Source organism: Pseudophryne corroboree, chromosome 5 (genome assembly GCF_028390025.1).
Source record: "Pseudophryne corroboree isolate aPseCor3 chromosome 5, aPseCor3.hap2, whole genome shotgun sequence".
Classification (NCBI taxonomy): Eukaryota; Metazoa; Chordata; class Amphibia; order Anura; family Myobatrachidae; genus Pseudophryne; species Pseudophryne corroboree.
The window spans coordinates 74,516,806-74,535,168 of record NC_086448.1 but is presented as its reverse complement, the minus strand read 5'-3'; the positions used below and the strand labels follow the sequence as shown (position 1 = coordinate 74,535,168).

Here is an 18,363-nt window from a genome sequence, read left to right as displayed (position 1 = left end):
TGTTAAGACTGTGGAGCCTATAATAAACGGATTTTAGTAAATCCAACCTGTGCTCCCTTACCCTGGTGGATATAGTGGGGTGCCTGTGCAGTACAGTTTCCACGGCAGCGGCGTGGTCCATCTCCTGGGATCGCGAACGGATCACGATTCGGCGGGTCTCAGCTGGCGGACCCTCTTACCTCCTCCCTGATGTGCAGCCACGCAATCCAAAACAGCATCAGTAGTGTGTGCCTGAATCCCGGGCGCCTCCGCTGCAAGTACCTGGGAACCAGGCCGCGGGAGTATGCAGCGCTGCTGGGGTAGGTGATGGAGCTGCAGCACAGTATGTCAGAATGACATATAAAGTGCTGCGGCCCTTGAAGTCTTGTAAAAAAGCTCTTTTCAGGGCTGCCTAGCGCAGCCCCACCTGTTAGCTGCCTGCGCTGCAGGTACCGACTTACAAACTGAGCTCCAGTGCCTGGAGGCGGGGCTATAGAGGATGCGGTGCAGTGCATCCTGGGAACAGTCAATGCTTTAGCCTGTTGGTGCCGCGGATCAAGATCCAACTCTACACCCCGATGTTATTCCCTGTGGAATACCAGTGTACCCCGCTGCAGAAATTATATACATATAAAATTTATTTTTTTATCTTAGGCACAGAAAACGTGCTGAATATTTCTGTATTTGTGGGCCACACCTGGCATGAGGCCAAAAATAAAGGGACAGGTAAGGGGTGGGGGAGAATGGCATCTGGACATTAAAGCTTTAAAAGTGCTGGAAAGAAAAAAAAAACACAAAAAAATTACAGCATGTATCTGGAATTTTCCAACTAACGATGTACGGATGTGGTAGCGCAAGAGAAAAAGAGCCAAACTGAGCTCGCTTTGTTCAGGAAAAGAGGCCCTGTAGCATTCCATTTAGCTGTGCATATTTTGGCTCCACTTGTGCAGCCTTAACGAAATGCAGTACATAAAACAGCCCCCTTGTTACTTCATGTACACCATTTCATGGCAGCAATTGTTTTGTTTTGGGTTTTTTTCTGAGGTGAATATTTCATGACTATTCAGAATCTTGTGTCCACCTATAGGACTGGAAAAGGGAACACTGCATTGATACCATAAACTAAAAAAAAAAAATGAAATACCTAAAGTGCAGGGGTCGCTTACAGTGGAGGCAGCCATTTTGTGTGTTAACAGTGTCCAAGATAATGCACCCTATCTATTCACAGGGATGTCGCTAGTTCCCATGTAATGGATTTGTTGTGTTCTTAACGCTGTTCACTCAAGCCGCAGTGCTCCCTTTTATGTTTTGTCAGTGACAGCTGGACCATTGCTGACAGTAGGGAGCTGTGGATAACATTACTTGTAGTGTATTGCCAATAAGCAACTCATGCAGAATTTAACCACTCACTTTTAAACTGGTTTTCCATGGGCTGGTGCTCAGCTTGGCCGACGGGAACTCTTCAATATCAATATCGCCTCTTAGAGTGACTCCAAGACCCAATTCACCAAACCTCATTGAGACGTGGCTACTTGGACTGAGCACTTTATGACCACTTTATGCACCATGTCCACCCATTACGTACGCTCAGTTCTCAATGAGGTTTGGTGACTTGGGTCTTGGTGTCACTCTAAGAGGGGATATTGAGCCAATTTCCCGGTGATGCAACTGGTCTTAAAGTATACCTGTACCCGGAGGAGGAGGACATTTTGTGCCTGAAACCAACATTTCTGAGAAAAGAAAGATATTGGTTTAATAGGAATACTGAATGATGCGTTAGTGCACTAGTATATGCGACTGCCTGTAGATGATGTGTATACTTTAAGTACATAATAAAAGACCGTAAGATAATGGTAAGGAAAGTTATTCTTTGGTCGTTTGCTGTGGGTTTAAGCACTTTTCTGCTATTTGTGCCATATGCTTAGAATGGGTGTTACTATGTGCCTGGTGTTTACACCATGGAAAAACCTTGCGCTCAATTGGATACCACATCGCTTTGATAAATCTCCCAGATAGTATTTTGTGTTTAAGTTGAAAGTGATGTCTTTTGATTAAACTAAAGGCCCAAACACACTGGGCGATTTTGAGCTGAGAGCAGGTCACTTTTGGTGTGTGGAGCTGCTTTCAGTTCAAAGCCGCCCAGTGTGTATGCACAAGCGGTGAGCGCTGATGCGCGCTCCCGCTTCATCGCTGGCGGACGCGTTCATCTACTGGTATTACTAGTAGATGAACGGCGGGGTGAGCGGCTTTCCATAGTGTCCTGCTATGGAAAGCCGCCCACCCCCGCTGACATCGCTGGGCAGGGGGGAAAAGCGCGCAGTGTGTATGCACTGAGCGCTTTTCAGCCCAGCGATATCAGCAATCATCGCTGAGCAAAAACGCCAAGTGTGTATGCACCTTTAGCATGCCTGGGTAATCTGTCTGTTTTCTCCAGTGTTCCAATTGCCCAACCTCTAAGACTGAGTGAGATTCAAATGATATATCACGCCCAATTTCCTTTCTAAAATGATCTCCGTTATCGCGCATATTGCGCCCATAGTAATCAGGTTTACTGTGTAAAAGATTGGGTGCCTCACTACTCCGGGGGTAGCAATCTGAAATAATGATACAACGTCCCTGAGGGCAGAAACAGAACGAGTGTGGAAAGGGGTGAAAAGAATTGAATCTCCCCCTAAGTATTTTTTTTTTCTCAGCTCAATATCTTTCTATAATGCATTCGCAGCCATTGCTATGTCACTGGTCAGCCATCTTTCCGCAGCATGCTGCCATCTTGTGCACTAAGAGAGGCAATGAACACACTAGTCAAACAGATTAGGCAGATCAGGGTTGAGGGTCCAGCGTTAGAGAAGATATGGTCCACATACAGAACTAAACTAAATAGGTTTACAAAACCGCTTGGATTAGTGAACTTTTTAAAAAAAAATTATTTCTATAACCAACCTCCTACATAACCAGCGTAGCGCTCTTACTATGCTGATGTCAGTAGTAACTGGGGACTTCATTTGGAACTGTATCCGGTTGATAGATCTACCTTGAAAAGGTCTACAGTCAATAGGTCGACCCCAAATGGTAGACAGGTACAAAAGGTCATCAGGGTCAAAAGATGGACATGTAAACGGTAGATAGTACAAAAGGTTGACATGACAATGGTTGACGCACATTTGGCTGACTGTTGTTTTTTTTTTGTTTTTTTTTGTCACTTTTTTTTCCAAAATGTTCATCCTTTACCATCTACGTAGACTACAATTGGGAATAGTAACCTTGCCTGAAGCGTGGCGAGCAAATCTGTACAATAATGTTTTGGAGGGTAAAAATATAGGAACACCAAAAAAGTTTTTTAAAAAAGTGTCAACCATTTCCACTGTCTACCTTTTTCCTGTCGACCTTTTGAACCTGTCAACTTTTTGCATGTTGACCATTTGGGGTCGCCCTATTGACTGTAGAACTTTTTAATGTAGATCTATTGTACTGTACCACACCCATTTGGACCACTTACTGTACAGTATGGATGTATTACATGTCGAGCAGTCATTTGTTACCAGCAGTATATTAATCCAGTCACATTTGCTTGACCAGCATGAAGACCCCAGACGATCCCCTTCGACCAGGAACTACAACGCCTGAATGACAAGAGACACACAGACGGCATTAACGATGTGCAAATTATGGGCCTAATTCAAACCTGGTCGCTGTGCTGCAAATTTGCAGAGGTCTGCGATCAGATAGTCGCCGCCCAGAGAGAGTGAAAACCCGCCCCGTGCAAGTGTGTGAATACATGTGTACGTCATGCGAAAACTCCGCCAGACAGCGGACATCTGCAAATCCATTCGGAACTCACTCATCATCTAATTATTTTTCCAGTTTGTGTGTAGCCCAGGACTTACTCCTACAGTGCAATACAAACAGGCTGATTGGGGCCGGAGCTGGCGTCACACACCCTCCCTGAAAACGCTTGGGGAAGGCCTGCGTTTTTCCTGACACTCCCAGAAAACGTCCAGTTACCACCCACAAACGTCCTCTTCCTGTCAATCAGATTTTTGCACCATCCTGCTGCGGTTTGGCGACGCGCCTGCACATTGCGGTGCATAAGCATGCGCTGTCATTCGATAATCGGCTGCTGTGCGAATTCGCAAAACAGTGATCAGGTCTGAATCGGGCCCTCTGTTAACGCCCTTTTTCTAGATAGCATCTGCATTTTACACCCTGTGACTTTTTTTTTTTCTTTCTTTTTTTAATGTAGAATACAGGAACTGTCATTTCGCCCCACAAATGTGTTGCTCAATTTTCTTAAAAACCTGTTTTAGAGTATGTAGTTAGCTATGTCCCTTATACTTACGTAAGACCCGATTAACGGAAGAAATTATAATATGGAGTGTATTTAATCATTTAAGTCCTGATGCTTTTGTAGTTGAGCCATTATTTGCTACCACATGCCCAGAAATTCGGAAAATCCCTACGGTGCATGCGTCACACAGAGTGTACGCACAAAGGGGCTGTTGCATAAGCCTCCGATGGGATCAGAAATGGGGCGGCATTGGGCATTCTGCCGCTGCACAAGCGTACATATCTGCTATCTGTGTATGATGTGTCATTTTAAGTGTAAATTATGAACTTTTTGACCAATTTCATCAGTCCCTGTATTCTCAGATAAGTGGTGTAATTGCCAGCTGCTGCCTGAAGGGGGTGCAGTGAGGCAGTTGCTAGGTAACAAACAAAAATAAGCAAGGATTTCAGTAAGATGTATACAGGGCTTAGACACGGGGGTATATTCAGTTAGCAGCGATAACTAACTTTTCACGTGAAAAGTCCGGATTTCGCGTGAAAAACCGGACTTTTTCCGCGAAACGCAATTACAGCCTATTCAATTTTCCGTGAAAATTTATCGGTGATCATTTTTTCACTAATTTCACTTCACCTACTCTGAAGCAGGTGAAAAGTTGGAAAAAGTCACTATTTTAATTGGCCAATAATGACATGTCATTTTTGGGGTGAAAAAGTACAAAGTGATGGAAATTGGGGTTCAAGGTATGGGACAGGTATATTGGGGTGCTTTATGAATGGGACAGATGTTTTTAGGCTTGCAGATGGGAGTAATCGGTCTGTTTCCACTTTTTTTTTAAAGTACCCTAAAATGACCCAAATATATACTTATACCCATTTTCATGTACCCCAAATTTAATGAGAGCATTTATTTTGCTAAAAAAAACTTGCTTTCTATCATTTTTTTTGCATTTTTTAAAAATGCATATAACAGCCATTTCACACGATTTAAGTCCCCAAAAACTCTCTAATGTGATCTCTAATACACTTCTCTTCTGTTTTCCTATGTTAGTTTAGCATTTTTTTTTCACGTGAAACCCGTTTGGAATTAAATAGGTCGAAAAATGGAGCGTTTTCGCTGCAATTTTCGCCCGATTGGCGCGAAAAATTTTCGGCCGAAAAATTGCTGCGAATTTGCGGATAATTGAATACCCTAGACTGTATGTTATACATTCTTTAGTGACAGCTCTGTGAGTATTTTATCCGCTGACTATTGTAGTGTAGAAAACTTTGCACGGTGCCCCTTCATCAGAGCACAACAAAACCGAGTGCCAGGAAACCAATGCGGAAGTGGCACTGAGCTCGGACAGTGTTACGTGAAACAAAAACAAACTTATTTTAAGCAGTGTCCTTCACCCATTATGTATGTGAGAGTGGGGGTCATTTATGTACAGATGTAGCCAGGCTCATTCATCCCGTGGCATGGCACCACGGGCACATGTGCCAGACTTTTCACACCTGCGATCAAAGCCTATGGGCTGCGTGCAATGCCAAATGGATCACGGGTGTGCCTAGTCGCAGCCAAGCTGGGCTTGGCTACAGGTGTACCAGCAGAAGAAGACACACTCTACTTTTTAAGACATCCGTTCACAGAGCACCAGCCTATATATTTAAGGGAATTTGCAAATGCCGTATACTGTATATCATGGAGTTAGAGAATCCTGTACGAGAATATGGCAGAACTAGGCAACTGGATGCGATTTCTACACCACTGTAAGATAGGTGCCCAGCTTTAGTCACACGCTTGCTGCAGTGAAGTCAATGCTGGGCGGGCGAATTCAAATGCGACACTTGTACGTCTGTGTGCAAATGAGTCTGAATCTGTATGCGAAGTGCTCACGGGCACCAGGCGTCTTGCGCAGCATTACGTATTGAGGCTAGGTGAGGCCATGTGGATCTCATTTAAATGTCTCTTCTACCTCAGCATCGTCTAGTTTTTGCATGTAGACACAGTTCTGTATGCATGCGTCCTCCCAGTCCGCTTCTAGCACCTCCTATTGAAAGACGCAGTGTTGCACCGCTGCAGATGCTGCGTCCTAATCAGTGTGCAGGAACTGATCGCCACCATCTCAGAGCTGGTGGAGCGGGTGTGTGCATCTCTGCGCGGCAAAAGACCCCCCTAATAATGCGCCCTCCGCACCCCTTTATCTCCGATCAGTAATCTTGCTGCCACAGAATTCAAAACCAACTGAACTGGTGCGCTTAGTAAATCACCTCCAGTGGAACTAGCCATATTGCAGGCTAAGCAAGTAAATAGAAGCTGGATTGCCACCTAGGAAATTATTTGACTAGGTGGCAATCTATATTACTTTCGAGGGAGGACCAATCACAGGCCGCAATCAAGAGATTGCAGCTTGTGATTGGTGGTCCTCTTGCTCCCACCCTCCTCTCCACTGCCATATAAAGATGGTGAGCTTAATGGATTGGTCAGTTCTGTATTCCTGACCTGGCAAAGATCAGGACACATGGCAGCAGAGCCCAAGGCCAAGGTTATGCAGATGGGGCCTGTTAGTCTAATCCGTGCCTAGGTAGTACTGCAGCTTTAATGCTGTCAGTTTGCATTGTGCCTCAGGCCTCAGTAATGTCAATTATTTTGTAGGCTGCATACTTATAAATGGTTATTTACTGTATGCCGTAAAGTGAGCTCCTGCTGTGTGGGTGTTAGGGGCAATTTACGTCGTGCAGGGCTGGGGTGGGGTGGAATGGAAGATATCAAGGGCATTGGGCAGATGGCAAAGACTTTCTTCCCCGTAGTGTTACTGAATAGTATGAGGACTGTTGCTGGTGTTATTCATAGTGCTCTGTGCATTATATATTCATTTCTTACCGTCTGTGGCAGCATTGAACTAATGGAACTTTTACATTTCCCAAAAATGAGCAACGTACATGTCAGCGCTATGGAAAAGATTGCGTTGCCTGGCCCCATAAAGGTAACAAGCAGGCAGTTAACGAGCAGAAACAGCAGGCTGTAATGTACAAAATAAACCATACACTCCAGGTCATGGTGGCAACAGCAAAGGGTTCCTGAAAGCTGCCGTACAAAGCTTTTCACCCTGCTTTTCCCACCCAGGGGGCTGTAAACATTGGCCAATGGCCATCAGACTGTACAGACCTGCTCTGTGTTCCCGGCATGTACAGTACATTCATGGCCCTTAACTCCTTAGGCTCCGCGGGGAACCCGAGTGCAGAAGACAGCCCCGCGCTGCGGCAGTCCCTAACACGAAAAGCGTTAACGGAAATCTGAGGTAAGTTCGTGTGTTATTCCATGTCAAGTGGGGTCACTTCTGCCCAGAAGGAGCTACCACTAATGCTGGAAGCCAGCAGTATAGAGAAGGGGGTTGTTCAGGAGCCCAAAACCGCGTAGCATTGTCGCTGCTCTCCGCTGATATTTGTGAACTGCAAGGAATGTATAGAATGTTGTCATTGCTGTAGAACCTCAGAAGAACCGCCCGTCCCTGCCATGCGCTAGTCACAAGCAATACTCCTCTTATCAGCCTGTCCTCGCCATGGACTGTCATCTGACGTGTAAATTGCAGGCTTGAGAGCTCTTTCCTGTTACTTAAACGTTATTCTGTGGACGCGGGTGCGCTGGAGCTACAGTGCAGCATTAAAGGGAACTATTATCTCTTGAGTTTACCAATAACTCATTGCTTCTACTTCTGTGCCTTTCAGGAATGTCTTTATATCTTCAAGCAGAGTTTCCCTATGATGTGATAGCTGCAGTCTGGATAAAGTTATATCCGGCCCAGAGAGCATAGCATGTCAATACAAACAATTCTGCTTGATGATATAATACAGTGCTGAAAAGCACAGATGAAAGCCAGCAAGATAATGAACTGTATTTTGTCGAATTTGTATGTACCTGACATTCAAGCAGAATTTTGAATCAAATATCTGTTTTCAGCAAACAAAAATAAAGATCAGTAAAAGTAAAATATGCCCAAAAAAACAAGAAAGAGCTTTTACCCTGACGCCAGTGGGTTAGGGGCCATACTGTTGAGCCAGCTCCTAGCTCACTGGCAAAGACCTGTCTTACTGACAGAAGCCTGGAATTATTCGTATTTTCGCTGGGGGTGTTGCTAAAGGTACTCACTGGTAATTTCCCTGAGTGTGTGGGACATTTGACCTGAACCCTATGAAGAAAGTACTGACACTACACCTGAACATTTAATGATAAGCTCGCCATACACTGCACAATTATCCATGCAAGCGACTGGATTGAAAGATTATCGCTCACTATGTAGTACTGTAAAATTGTTGACGGTCTGGAAGTGGCTGAAAAATAGTCTCGATCATTCGGTTTGGTCTTCACACCTGTCCGATCCACCTGACCATTGTTCAGCCAACTTCAGGCTGTGAACGGAGATCGTGTAGTGTATGGAGGGGTCTGGTTTTTAGACAGTCGCTCTTGCCCTCTTTCCTGTCAGCAGCATATGGCCAACTTTAATACACGTGTGCACTGTTATCCTGTAGGGTTCAATTAACTCATTTCTAAGTCCTAATTAAACTGTGTCCACAAACTGGTGAATGCATCTCTGCACAAAGTTAGTATGGGGATTTCTGCTTTGCTCGGGCATACAGGATGCATTGAGCGCGAGTTTATAGAAAAAATGGTTGAAAACATTGACGTTCTTGTCTGGCGTAAACCAGACCCATATACATTTATTGCATGCATTTGAGATACCCTTTGCAGTGTTCGGGCTCGCGGTTAGGGTTCTTTTTAATGAATGCAAATTGCCCCTGCAAATAGTTGTGCGGTTGTGGCCATCTTTGCATCAGGATCCTGATGTAGAGGTGGACGCAGTGTCAATGCTCTAAGACTGCACGTGCGTCCAAGTCGCATAAAACGTGCGTCCCGATTATATGCACACAGAGGTGCAGCACAGAATGACTCCGCATGGTCTGAGAATTTAGCGGAGGGTGGCAAAGCTGACGCACAGCTGCTCACACAGGAGTCCATACTCGGACGGAGAAACTTCCATAGGACTGGTGGAAGTGGCAGTGGTGCGTCTACGCAGAGTGACGGGAATCCACTGTCCTAAGAAGCTGCAAGTGGGTGTCTCGGTTGTTTAAAAACCGGACGCGACATTAGAGTACATCACAGTCATGCACCTAATGACCTACCATTTGTAACTAACTTACCCTGACTAATAGCTGTGTGACCAGGTCATAATGAAGTTGTAATGGCCTGTAGTGGGTAATTCAATACTCAGCGTTGGCTTTGAGGTGCCGTCCTGGAACGGCACATCATAACCAGCAACATTGCTCCCCATAGAGGTGCACAGGAATACTAGCGATGCTCAGCCAACCCTAAAATGCAGATATGTGCGCAGCCTAACATCTTGGTTATGTTCGGCGGCACATCTCCTGTAATTGAATCGCCCCATATATACTGTTGCCATCTAAATGAATGTATGTAAGGTATAATACCGTAGAGTGCATAAAGTCATGGCCAGTAGAAGATTAAATAGTTGTAGGAAAACCTTTTATATTATTTCATTGAGGACCTGCCCTTAACTTCAGACATTCATCATTAGTTTAATGAGAGACCATGAATGGAATTAGTCATTAAGTAATCCAATCCAGCACACTGTATACAGGCAGAACAGGATATTCCTTTAATACTTTAGGAAGAACAGTTCATGACTTTCCCATTAGAACACCTCTCAGTAGCATTATTATTTCAGGCACAATGATATAAGTGGTGATATTAGCTAGGAAACATCAGTGCACAACTGTAATTTGTGTCAGCACTAGAACGGAGTCACGTATAATACAGGCCCATAGGAGTACCACAAACGTTTGCTGGGAGAACCTGCTATGTGGCAGAGAAGGATTTGATTCCGCACAGTGCTTGTTTGGAAATTATTTATTTATTAACAGTTTCTTTTATAGCGCAGCAAATTCCGTTGCGCTTTACAATTGGATACAATGATAAAACAAAACTGGGTAATAAACAGTCATAGAGGTAGGAAGGCCCTGCTCGCAAGCTTACAATCTATAGGGAAATAGGCATGGATACACAAGGAAAGGCGCTATCTATTGGATATTTGTCCACTGGATTGGAAAGGTTCTAGGTGGGTTGCATGATATCACACCACAACAATGATGAGCCATGGTCAGAAAGAAGGGAAAGTGAAGAAAGAGAAAATATGTGGAGGATATGTGCGGACTGTACAGTGGGGATATTGGCCCTCATTCCGAGTTGATCGCTAGCTGCTTTCGGTCGCAGCACGGCGATAAGGTGAAAAAGCAGCATTTCTGCGCATGCGTATGGGCCGCAGTACGCACGCGCAAAGTACTTTCACACAAAACTATGCAGTTTTACACAAGGTCGAGCGACGCTTTTCTGACGCTGTGTTGATCGGTGAGTGATTGACAGGAAGTGGGTATTTCTGGGTGGTAACTTGCCGTTTTCCGGGAGTGTGCTAAAAAACACAGGCGTGTCAGGTCAAATTGCAGGCGTGCCTGGGGAAACGGGGGAGTGGCTGGCCAAACGCAGGGCGTGTTTGTGACGTCAAAGCAGGAACTAAACTGACTGAGGTGATCGCAAGGCAGGAGTAGGTCTGGAGCTGCTTAGAAACTGCATGAAAATTTTTACGAGCAGTTCTGCTAACCTTTCGTTCGCACTTCTGCTAAGCTAAGATACACTCCCAGAGGGCGGCAACCTAGCGTGTGCACTGCTGACAAAAGCAGCTAGCGAGGATCAACTCGGAATGAGGGCCATAATCGGATAGGAAAGCTTATAAAGGTTGAGTGAGCGGTTCTGCAGTGTGATAAGCTAGCCTGAAGAGGTGAGTTTTCAGGGAACGCTTGATGGTTTGGAGACTGGGGGAGAGTCTTATTGTGCGTGGTAGGGCATTCCACAGCGTGGGTGCAGCCTGAAGAAAGTCCTGCAGTCGTGCATGAGAGCAAGTAATGAGTGTGGATGAGAGACGAAGATCTTGTGAAGATCGTTCTATATATTGTGGGGGTTATAGGTATTATTGTTTAACCAACATATATCAATTAGGGTTTAGTTTAAGGGCAGTGTTACTAGGTTGGTGGTGCTCCCAAGAGTCAACCAGGCAATGGTAGAATTGCAGAGAGAAAGAAAGACTTTGGTGCTGGGGCACTCTTATATGCAGTTAAATATTGCTAAAACATAAATATTTATTGGTATACATTAAAATCAAGTAATAACCATCACATGAAACAAGTACGACAGTGTATAGTGAACATATACAAAAGTGTATAGTGTAAAAAAATGTGTAAATATGTCACAGCCAAATTTTGAATATTTGCAATAATTCTAGATGCGCAAGTATCTTGCAAAATACATTGGTAATTAGCTGTATTGATAATATGATTTTATAATAAGAATATTGTGAAGAAAAACAAAATAATAAATTACGTGATCACCTGGGGATCAAGCCTACCCCTGGCGAAGCGCGCGTCCAGCTCTGAACCTTGTCTGCGCATGGACCGATCCACAGCTCAACTGCTGGTAAACTAAGTAATTTTTTCCAAAGTACACATTTTTGTGATTACGCTGTAATTTCTCCTGTTAGTTTTATACATCATCATTTAGCACTGATGGGGAGTATTGCACATGGCAATAATACTTAACTACAGTCATACCACACTGGATATGCATGATTCCATCCGATCTTGGAAGCAATACAGTGTTGGACCCCGTTAGTACTTGGATGGGAGACCCCCTGGGAATATAGGGTACTGTAGAGAAATAGACTCCACAGCATTGCCTTATCCTTGAGCAAACCATCTGATCACACTTATTTCTGTGCATAATCTTGAGCCATCTCTCCACGCTGCAGGATCATCACATACACAATCTCACACGAACTAACCCTTCATCCTAGCAACATCTCATCATATCTTTATATCTGTCCTGAGTGCTTCTACACATCACAGCCCTGCTACATGCTTCTTTACATATTACTGTATCCAACTGACTACTTTCCACAAACCTTTTACTTCATTCGAACTCTCATTACAAAGGGACACCGGGTCCCCCCTGCGCTGGTTCTTACCGACAGGGGTCACCGTGGAACACCCAAGTGAAAGCAGATTCAACATCTTATTCTTCCTTCATCCAGAAACCCATTCCAATTTTGGCGCCCTCACCCAGCCGTTCACTACCTGGGTACACGACTGGGCTGTAGAAACCAAATGGAACTCGGCGGTTTTCTGGACATCATTCTCCATTATACCCTCTATCCACACAAAACAGTATAGTACGACTAGGTGTTAAGCATATTAATTATTTTTTCTTCACAATGTTCTTATAATAAAATCATATTATCAATACAGCTGATTACCTATGTGATTTGCAGGACACTTGCGTATCCAGAATTATTGCAAATATTCAGAAATTTGGCTGTGACATATTTACACATTTTTTTTACACTTTGTGTATATGTTCCCTAAACACACTTACTGGTTTCATGTGATGGTTATTACTTGATTTTAATGTATACCAATAAATATTTATGTTATATCAATATTTAATTGCATATAAGAGTTCCCCAGCACCAGAGTCCTTCTTTCTCTACAATTCTAACAGAACCTGCTATGTCACAGCCTGTTTTTTTTTTTTTATATATATATATATATATATATATATATAATGGGAGGAGGGCGGATTTTCCTTTCCACAAATCAAACTGTATTGTCGTCTTGTCGCTGCCAACTGTTCCAGGTTTTAGGGATTTTCCCTGGAAATTTGTGTTTCTGGCAATATCCCTATTATTCAGTTCTGTGTTCTGTACAAGTTTCACAAAGTATTTGTACTCGCAAGGCTTTATAAATGACGGTTTCGTGAAAAGGACTATTTCGGATCTCAAAAAAGAACATTCTAAGGGGGTGTACACACGGTGAGATATTTTCTTTCGATTTTGACTATATAGTCAAAATCGCAAGAAAAGTTAGTGCAGATCGCAAGGTGAAAGTCACCATGCGATCCCGATGCGCGGTCCCGCCAGGTCGGCATCGCAAGAAAAGATAGACTGTAAAAGGGGCGTATCTTCACAGGGGTACCCGCGATCGCGAGCCATGTCACTGAGGGGGCATGCCCAGTGTTCTGTGAGCTGCTGGCATGCTCTCTCTGTCTCCTGTGAAGAGACTGTGTACATTTTTTAAAGGGGCAAACACTTACAAGGCAAAAGCATGCCTTGTAAGTGATTGCCCCTTTAAAAAAAAAACATTGGAGATCGGACGGCGTCTCGCACGACTGGCGATCCCGGACTCCATTGCATCCCACCGCATGTGCGCTACACAACATGTCTGGAGTCTATTAATAGTGCTTTACCTATGTTTCCTAAAATGAACTTCCATTGTCATTGTGGCCCTCCACGTGTATTACAAACAGCATGAGCATTGCAATAAGCCAATAACGTTGGACAACTAATAGATAATAAAATCTGTTAACTGCAGCTTAGTCCAGTCCACTGTAGAAATCATTTGTGATATTTTATTTTTGTTCTAAAAAGGAATGTTAAACATGTGGTTCAGTTACACCCAAAACAAGCCACAGATTTTGAGGATGACCGTCGCAACAGGGGAACACTCTTCATGGAACTTGGAGCTGAGAAACTATTAAAATTCTTATTTTTCTTAACAATTACATTATATTTGTCCAATATACTGTTAAGTATCAGATATTGTTTTAAGAACTGGAAATACTCAGAAATGTATACACATACTATTTACCCAGGTCTGTTAATACATTTAGACAAGGAAAACAAGGGAACTAATTCTTTTACATTATAAATCTTGTTTTTCGGGTTTCTCCAATTTATCCGTACAGTAATAAGCATCCTATGACATATATTCTGGGTAACATTTGTCTAAAATGTTCTAACAAGATTCAATGATCATGAGTCCCGGACATACCATTTAGGATTCAGCTAGGTTTTAATCTTTGTAGCTGGATTTTGGGAACATTTCTTACCAAAGGTTTATAGTGTGTACTATTACAATGTAGATCATCTTTAGCATCTGTTTGTTTGCTAAAACCAGATGATATAACTGTATTTCGCTGGATTTAAAATATAACTGTCAAGACATTAACTAATGTGAAAGTAAAAGTGTGTGAATTTCAAATTAAAATTATTTGAGTTTAGAAAAATTGCAAATTCTAGTGCCAAATTCCAAGTACACTACCAAATAATAATTACATCCTCAATGTGTCGGCTGTAGTGCATCAGGCAGTTTCTCTTTCACATATTCCTTCTCAAACTGACACTTTATAGTTCATCCAAATTTGGGGCAAACTTAGTGCCCATGGCTATACCAAGTGTCCTATATCTTGATTAGAAAATAAAGCAATTATGCACTAAGATACAAACTAATTGAACTCAGAGTAAACTCATGTAGGCAAAAGCTGCCAACTGCTCCTGGAATATGGTTTAGAAACAACTACAATAGGTCCTCATTCTATTGAACTGCTTGTACTCTATGTAGGATATACTGTAGGATAGTATCCATGAAGTGGGATGTCAGGTAACAACATTGGGTTAATATGATATAAAAACCTTTAAACACACAAATGTGACGTGCAGTCAGTACAGTCCTGATGTTCCATCACACACTGATTATTTAACACTTAAATGAACTAAACCGAACAGTATTTTAGAAGAGTAAGAGAACAGTTGAAGGTAATGAAGGAGGTGATCCTAATTTTATAGTAGTTAATTGATGTTTCCGCCTGCAAGAATATGCTCACACCATTTTACAGAAGTGTTAGTTACATGGAGCAGGAAGTGGGCATGCACCTTGAAAAGACATTGATGGACAAGTAAATGCACTTGGGAAAATAACATTTCTCTTACGTCCTAGAGGATACTGGGGTCCATTTAGTACCGTGGGGTATAGACGGGTCCACTAGGAGCCTTGGGCACTTTAAGAAATCAATAATGTGCGCTGGCTTCTTCCTTTATGCCCCTCCTACCAGACTCAATTTAGAAAATATGCTGGAGGAGCCGGTCACGCTTAGGGAAGCTCATGAAGAGTTTTCTGCATTTATTTTCTGTTTGTTATTTTCAGACAGGGCTGGTTGGCACCAGCCTGTCTGCTTCGTGGGATTTAGCAGGGGGGAACAGCCTAACCTCCTATTGGGTTAATGGTCCCGTTCCCCGCTGACAGGACACTGAGCTCCTGAGGGAACCATTCACAAGCCCCATCACAGCGAGCGTACATTCCCGCAGCACGCTGCCACCTCTAACAGAGCCAGAAGTTAGAAGAGTGGTGAGTACTATGCTGGCGTCCTGGTTAGCAGGTCGCCGGCTATTATGGCGGCACAAGGGTAAGAGCGCAGCTCTGAGTGCAGGCTGCGTCTCCAGGCTCAGATCAGCGTTGCTGCTCCGCTATGTGGGGCGAGTGAGCTGTTTTTAAACAACTACCCATACTGGCACATCGCTTACAGGGCCTCTGACCCACTGTTAAGCACCAAAATCACCTCAGCCAGTATAAAAAAACGGGAAGACCGCGCGCCATTGAGGGGGCGGGGCTTCACTATGAGCAGATCCAGCAGCTCGCCAGCACCATTTTCCTTCTGCAGCTTACACAGACAGACTATCAGGGAAGTGCAGCTCCTCCACAAGGACTCCAGATTACCTCAGTGGTACCAGGGGGTCATAGCAAGGGGGGAGCACTATTAGAATACTAAGCCCTATTAAGGGTACTTAGTTTGCAACCCAGCTAAGCTTGGCATTAGCTATAAGGAATTAAATTCCCTATTTGAAGAAACTTGGATTAATCCTAAGAAGAAGTTTCAGATCCCTAAAAGGTTACTGGCATCCTTCCCTTTTCCTCAGGATGATAGAATAAAATGGGAAAACCCACTAATTGTTGATGCGTTGGTTTCTCGGTTGTCACGTAAAATAATCTTACCTGTCCCGGGGGCAGCATTCTTAAAGGACACGGCTGACCACAAGATTGAGACCACTCACAAATCTCTGTACGCAGCTGTAGGGTTGGCCCAAAGACCCACTATAGCTTGTGCATGGATCACTAGGGCCATTGCAAAATGGTCAGGTAACCTAATTGAGGGGTTAGATTCCTTACCCAGAGGGGGAGATAGTTTTACTCCTACAGCATACAGAGGACTGATGGAGGCCATAAAAGAGATAGGCTTGCTCCATGCATGCACCACGGCCATGGCAGTGTCAGCACGCAGGGGCCTATGGCTACGTCAGTGGACTGCGGATGCGGTTCCAGAAAAGGTGTAGAAAGCCTACCATTCACAGGTGAGGCCCTGTTTGGAGATGAACTGGATAAGTGGATATCCAAGGCTATGGTGGGTAAGTCTACATACCTTCCTTCCGCAGCCCCCCCATCTAGGAAGACCTACTCTGCTCCAACTCTGCAGTCCTTTCGGACAGCAAAATGTAAAAATAAAACCAAAGGTTCTTCTACAGCCTTCAAAGGCAATAGAGGTAAACCCAGAAAACAAGCAACTGCAGGTTCACAGGAACAGAACTCAGGTTCTGTTTCGTCAAAGCCTTCAGCATGACGGTGGACCGCACTGCCTGGAAGACAGGCAGGTGGGAGCCCGATTAAGAGATTTCAGTAACATATGGGCGACATCATGCCAGGATCCCTGGGTCAAAGAGCTCATCGCCCAGGGATACAGACTGGAGTTTCAGGAAATCCCACCTCACAGATTCTTCAAATCAGGCTTACCAGCTTCTCAGGGAGCGAGGATAATTTTACAGGATGCAATTCAAAAACTGGTACAGACTCAGGTCATTGTTCCAGTTCCACCTCAGCTACAGAACAAAGGTTATTATTCCAACCTGTTTGTGGTACCGAAACCGGATAGTTTGGTAAGACCCATTTTAAACCTCAAGTCACTGAACCCGGGTGTTCAAATTCAAGATGGAGTCTCTGGAAGTGGTGATCTCAGGTCTGAAGGAAGGGCAATTCTTGGTGTCTCTGGATATCCAGGATGCGTACCTTCATATCCCAATCTGGCCGCCTCATCAGACTTCTCTAAGGTTTGCATTAGAGGACTGTCACTACCAGTTCCAGGCCCTGCCATTTGGCCTCTCCACTGCACCGAGGGTGTTCACCAAGGTAATGGCAGAGATGATGCGTCTCCTCCGCAAACAGGGAGTGAACATAATCCCGTACCTGGACGATCTGCTGATAAAAGCACCATCCAGTGAGCGGATGTTGGACAACATTGCCCTCTCAATTCGACTACTCCAGGATCACAGGTGAATTCTGAACATACCAAAATCTCACCTGGAACCAACACGGAGGCTTCCGGTCCTGGGGATGATACTGGATACGGAGGCACAGAAAGTATTCCTTCCATTGGAAAAGGCATTGGTAATCCAGTCAATGGTGTGGGATGTTCTAAAACCAACCCAGATATTGGTGCATTTATGCATTCGCCTTCTGGGAAAGATGGTAGCCGCCTATGAGGCGCTGCAGTACGGAAGGTTTCACGCAAGATCCTTCCAGCTGGATCTGTTGGACAAATGGTCCGGATCGCATCTCCACATGCACCAGAGGGATACGTCTGTCACCAAGAGCCAGGATTTCTCTTCTGTGGTGGCTTCAGACTTCTCACCTGACAGAGGGCCGAAGGTTCGGGATTCAAAATTGGATTCTGCTAACCACAGACGCAAGCCTCAGAGGTTGGGGAGCAGTCACCCAGGTGGAACACTTCCAAGGAAAATGGTCAAGTCAGGAAACCATTCTTCTGATCAACATTCTGGAACATATACAACGCCCTTCTACAGGCATCACATCTTCTTTAAGATCGGGCCATCCAGGTTCAGTCGGACAATGTGACGGAGGTAACAAGGATTCTCCTCTGGACAGGCAGACACGCTGTGGCGTTGTCCGCAATCTTCATTCCGGGAGTAGACAACTGGGAAGCAGACTTCCTCAGCAGACATGACCTCCACCTAGGAGAGTGGGGCCTTCACCCGAAAGTGTTCAGGTGCTTGTCACGTCGGTGGGGAATTCCACAGATCGACATGATGGCCTCTCATCTCAACAAGAAGCGCAGGCGGTATTGGTCCAGATCGAGTGACCCACAGGCAGTGGCGG

General features: G+C 44.4%; 1 protein-coding gene and 1 pseudogene across 2 annotated transcripts in view; both read left to right on the top strand.

Annotated features, from left to right (window-relative positions):
- Positions 1-18,363, top strand: part of CDK6 (cyclin dependent kinase 6) — a 295,151-nt gene that overhangs the window by 161,288 nt on the left and 115,500 nt on the right. The window lies entirely within an intron of this gene.
- Positions 11,906-12,024, top strand: LOC134930524 (5S ribosomal RNA; annotated as a pseudogene).